Raw genomic sequence first — 6,193 nt, forward strand, 5'->3', positions numbered from 1 at the left:
GGGGTGCCAGAAGAAGAGAGAGAGCAAGATATTGAAAACCTATTTGAAGAAAATAATGACAGAAAACTTCCCCTACCTGGTGAAATAGACTTATAAGTCCAGGAAGCGCAGAGAACCCAAACAAAAGGAATCCAAAGAGGACCACACCAAGACACATCATAATTAAAATGCCAAGAGCAAAAGACAAAGAGAGAATCTTAAAAGCAGCAAGAGAAAAAAAGTCAGTTACCTACAAGGGAGTACCCATACGAATGTCAGCTGATTTCTCAACAGAAACTATGCAGGCCAGAAGGGAGTGGCAAGACATATTCAAAGTGCTGAATACCAAGAACCTACAACCAAGATTACTTTACCCAGCAAAGCTATCATTCAGAATTGAAGGTCAAATAAAGAGCTTCACTGATAAGGAAAAGCTAAAGGAGTTCATCACCACCAAACCAGTATTAAATGAAATGCTGAAAGGTATCCTTTAAGAAGAGGAAGAAGAAGAAAAAGGTACAGATACAAATTATGAACAACAAATACACATCTATCAACAAGTGAATCTAAAAATCAAGTGAATAAATAATCTGATGAACAGAATAAACTGGTGAATATAATAGAATCAGGGGCATAGAAAGGGAGTGGACTGACTATTCTTGGGGGTGGGGGAAGGGGTGTGGGGGGTGCGGGAAGAGACTAGACAAAAATCGTACACCTATGGATGAGGACAGTGGGGGGGGTGGTAAGGGCAGAGGGTGGGGTGGGAACTGGGTGGAGGGAGCTATGGGAAAAAAGAGGAACAGCTGTAATAATTTGAACAATATAGATTTAATTTAAAAAATCAATGGAAAAATATCTTCAGGTGAGTATAAAAAAAAGAAAGAAAGAAATGTCATTTCCTATGAAAGAGACATCTTGAAAATGCCTAAAGAAAGTTGTCATTTTTTCGTGGTGAAAGGAATGGAGTCCATGTTGATGAAAACACCTTGGTGGCTGCGGTGGCTGGCAGTAGCAGCAGCAGTGGGGTGATGGGGGTGGTGCCTTCCCCTGATCAGCCGGTTGCCTCCCACAGAGGGAGGCCAGACTGTGGCTTAGGCCCGCTGCCCATGGTGAGCGGGCCTAAGCTGTCAGTAGGAAATCCCCTGAGGGCTCCTGGACTGTGAGAGGAGGCCGGCTGGGCTGAGGGACTCTTCCCCCACTGCACGAATTTTGTGCACTGGGCCTCTAGTACATAACATAAAAATCTTATCATTTTAAGTGTACAATAGAATGGTATTAAGTACATTCACATTGTTGTGCAACCATCACTACTATCCATCTCCAGAACTTTTCATCATCCCAAACTAAAACTGTACACATCCTATATAATAAAAGCCCAGTGCCCAAAATGGCAGAATGACCAGAGACCAGAACCACTGCAGCCTCTCACCCCAGTCGGCCCCGCCCTCCAGCAGGGACCCCCACCCCGATCAGGGGCATGGCCAGCCTGCAAACTCATCACGGCACCTCACCCCGGCCTGCCCCGCCCCCCCAGCGGTGTCCACCAGGTCAGCAGGCCTCCACCTGTGCACCAGGCCTCTATCCTATATAATAAAAGGGCAATATGCAAATTGACCCTAACAGTGGAACAACCAGATGACCGCTCAACCAGTCACTATGAGGTGCACTGACCACCTCTCGGTCCTTTTCCCCAGCCAGCAGGCTCTGATCGCCCCAATGGCGAATGGGGGAACCGGGGGTGGGGTGGTGGGGGATGTGGGTGGTGCCAGGCCAAGGCCCCTACTTCACCAGTCGCCACACACACAGAGGGCAACACGTTGTGGGGGCGGGGCCGGCAAGTGGGTGGGAATGGCCGACCTCTTGGGCCCATCCCCTGGCCATCAGGCTCCGATCGCCCAATGGCAAACAGGGAACTGAGGGTGGGTGATGGTGGGGGGAGGGGCCAGCTGCGGGCAGCCAAGAAAGATGGCCCTCATCGTAGGCCAGGCCTAGGGACCGTACCTGCGCACAAATTTCGTGCACTGGGCCTCTAGTCTATATATATAAAACCTATGCGACTGTCCGAACAGTAGCTATAACGTGCACTGACCACCAGGGGGCAGATGCGCAACGCAGGAGAGAAAACCACAGGCATGGAAACATGGAACAGACTGATGAATCTTAGAGGGAAGGGGGGAGGGCAGGAAGAGATTAAGCAAAGACCTTATATGCATACTAGAGGCTTGGCTCATGGATTTGTGCACTGGTGGGGTCCTTGGCCTGGCCTGCATCCTCTTGCAATCCGGGACCCCTCCAGATGTCGGAGAGCTGGTTTGGCCCGATCCCCGCAGACCAGGCCGAGGGACTCTACTGGTGCACAAGTCCATGCACCCAGCCTCTAGTTAAATAATAACTCTTCATTCCCTCCACTCCCAGCCTCTGGCAACAACCATTCTACTTTTTATCTCTATAAATTTGACTATTCTAGGTACTTTATATAAGTGAAGGTATTTGTCTTTTTGTGTCTGGCTTATTTCACTTAGCATAATGTTCTCACAGTTCATCCATCATGTATCATGTATCATAATTTCATTCCATTTTAAAGGCTGAATAACATGTCATTTTATGTATATATATACTATGTTTTTTTATCCCTTCATCCGTGGGTAGATGAGGATTTGGGAAGTTTCCCCCTTGGGCTGCTGTGAATAATGCTATGAATATAGATGTACAAATATCTGTTCAAGTGTCTGCTTTCAGTTATTTGGGGTGTATACCTAGGAGAGAAACTGGTGGTCAGATGGTAATGCTATTTTTAATTTTTTGAAGAAACATCATGGCAGCCTTACCATCTTACATGCCAACCAGCAAGGGTTTCAATTTCTCTACATCCTCACAAACCCTTTCGGGTTTTAGGTTTTTACCCTAATAGGTACAAAGTGGTATCTTATAGTGGGTTTGGTTTGTATGTCCCTAATGATTAGTGATGTTGAGTATCTTTTCATGTGCTTATTGGCCATTTAAAAAAACTTCTTTATTGTTTAAAGTATTACATACGGCTCCTTTTTCCCCCACTGATCTCTCCCCAGCTGCTCCCACCCCTCAGCACATGACCTCACCACCCTACTATCTGTGTCCATTGGTTATGCTTATATGCATGCATACAAGTCCTTTGGTTGATCTCTTATCCCACTCACCCTCTCCCCTGCCTTCCCTCTGAGGTTGGATGGTCTCTTCAATGCTTGTATGTCTCTGGATCTATTTTTGTTTCAGCAGTTTATGTTGTTCATTATATTCCACAATTGAGTGAGATCATGTGATATTTATCTTTTTCCAACTGGCTTATTTAGCTTAGCATAATGTTTTCCAGGTCCATCGATGCTGTTGCAAATAGTAAGAGTTCTTTCTTTTTTACAGCAGCGTAGTATTCCATTGTGTAGATGTACCACAGTTTTTTAATTGGTTCATCTGCTGATGGGCACATAGGCTGTTTCCAAATCTTAGCTATTATAAATTGTGCTGCTATGAACATAGGGTGCATATATCCTTTCTGATTGGTGTTTCTAATTTGTTTGGTTATATTCCTAGAAGTGGGATTACTGGATCAAATGGGAGTTCCATTTTTAATTTTTTGAGGAAACTCGATACTATTTTCCACAGTGGCTACACCAGTCTGCATTCCCACCAGCAGTGCACAACGGTTCCTTTTTCTCCACATCGTCACCAGCACTTGTGATTTGTTGATGATAGTCATTCTGACAGGTGTGAGATGGCATCTTACTATCATTTTGATTTGCATCTCTTGGATGATTAGTGACTTTGAGCATGTTTTCATATGTCTCTTGGCCTTCTGTATGTCCCTGAACAGGAGTGGTGGAAGTAGGAATCCCTGTCTTATTCCTGTTCTTAGGGGAAATGTTTTAGTTTTTTCCCATTGGGTATGATGTTGGCTGTAGGTTGTCATATAAGGCTTTTATTATGTTGAGGTATGATCCCTCTATTCCCACTTTGCTGAGAGTTTTTATCAAGAAAGGGTGTTGTATTTTGTCAAATGCTTTTTCTGCATCGATTGATATGATTATGTGATTTGTGTCTCTCAATTTATTTACGTGATGTATCACGTTTATTGATTTGCAGATATTGTACCAGCTTTGCATCCCTGGAATAAATCCCATTATTCATGGTTTATGATCTTTCTGATGTATTGCTGGATCTGATTTGCTAGAATTTTGTTGAGGATTTTGGCATCTATGTTCATGAGGGATATTGGCCTGTAATTCTCTTTCTTTGTAGTGTCTTTATCTGGTTTTGAGATTAGGGTAATGCTGGCTTCATAGAAAGACCTTGGACGTGTGCCTTCCTCTTGAATTTTTTTGGAATAGTCTGAGGAGAATAGGTTTTAGTTCTTTGAATGTTTGGTAAAACTCCTCTGTGAAGCCATCTGGACCAGGGCTTTTGTTTGCTGAAAGTTTTTTGATTATTGCTTCAATTTCATGAGTAGTTATCAGCCCATTCAGGTTTTTTAATTCTTCCTGATCGAGTTTTGGAAGATTGTATTTTTCTAGGAGTATGTCCATTTTGTCTAGGTTGTCCAGTTTATTGGAGTAGAGTTGTTCATAGTATTTTTTCATAATCGTTTGTATTTCTGTGGGATCGCTTGTTATTTCACTTCTTTCATTTCTGATTTTGTTTATTTGGGTCCTCTCTCTTTGCTTCTTGGTGAGCCTGGCTAGATTCATAAATCTTGTTTATCCTTTCAAAGAACTAGCTCTTGGTTTTATTGATTTTTTGTATTGTTTTTTTGTCTCTATGTCATTTATTTCTGCTCTGATCTTTATTATTTCCTTCCTTTTGCTTACTCTGGGCTTTGCTTGCTGCTCTCTTTCTAATTCTTTAAGTTGTAGGGTTAGATACTTTATTACCAGTTTTTCTTCTTTTATGAGGTACGCCTGTAAAGCTATGAACTTTCCTCTCAGGACTGCTTTCACTGTGTCCCATAGATTTTGGATTGTTTTATTTTTATTATCATTTGTTTCCAGGATGCTTTTTATTTCTTCTTTGATGTCATTGGTAACCCAATCATTGTTTAATAGCATGCTATTCAGCCTCCAAGTGTTTGATTGTTTTTCATTGTTTTTATTGTAGTTCATTTCTAATTTTATGCCATTGTGATCTGAGAAGATGCTTGTTATGATTTCTATCTTCTTGAATTTGAAGAGAGTTTTTCTGTTTCCCAATATGTGGCCTATCTTTGAAAATGTCCAATGTGCACTTGAGAAGAATGTATATTCTGTAGCTTTAGGGTGAAATGTTCTGAAGATGTCAATTAGTTCCATCTGACCTAGTGAGTCATTTAACATTGCTTTTTCTTTGCAGATTTTTTGTTTAGAGGATTTATCCAGTGGTGTCAATGGGGTATTAAAGTCTCCTACTATGATTTTATTGCTGTTGATCTCTCCCTTGATATCTTCCAGAAGTTTTTTTTTTTATGTATTTGGGTGCTCCTGTATTGGGTGTATATATGTTTACCAGAATTATATCCTCTTATTGAATTGCTCCCTTTAGTATTATGAAGTGGCCCTCCTTAGCTCTTGTTATGGCCTTCACTTTGAGGTCTATTTTGTCAGATATAAGTATTGCTACCCCAGCTATTTTTTTTTAAAATTTTCATTTACTTGAAAAATTTTTTTCCATCCCTTCACTATCAGTCTGTGTGAGTCCTTTGTTATGAGGTGGGTCTCTTGTAGACAGCAAATATATGGTTCATGTTTTCTTATCCATTCAGCTATCCTATGTCTTTTGATTGGAGCATTTAATCCATTTACATTTAAGGTTATTATTGATAGGTACTTGTTTGTTGCCATTTTTATTCTTTATGCCTGTGTTCCTTCTTCCCTATTTCTTCTTTGTACAGCAGCCCCTTGAGCATTTCTTGCATTGCTCTTGGTAATAAACTCCCTAATTAGCCTTTTTTTTTTCTCTGTGAAGCTCCTGATTCCACCTTCAATTTTGAATGATAGCCTTGCTGGGTATAGTATTTTTGGTTTAAGTCCCTTGCTTTGTATCACTTTGTATATTTCATTCCATTCCCTTCTGGCCTGATATGTTTCTGTTGAGAAATCAGTTGATAGTCTAATGGGAGATCCCTTGTAGGTAACTTTCTGTCCCTCTCCAGCAGTCTTTAAGATTCTTACTTTCTTGTTGATGTTTGCCAATTTAATTACAATGTGTC

The sequence above is a fragment of the Myotis lucifugus genome, unplaced genomic scaffold, assembly GCF_000147115.1.
Source record: "Myotis lucifugus unplaced genomic scaffold, Myoluc2.0 scaffold_12, whole genome shotgun sequence".
NCBI classification, from domain to species: Eukaryota; Metazoa; Chordata; class Mammalia; order Chiroptera; family Vespertilionidae; genus Myotis; species Myotis lucifugus.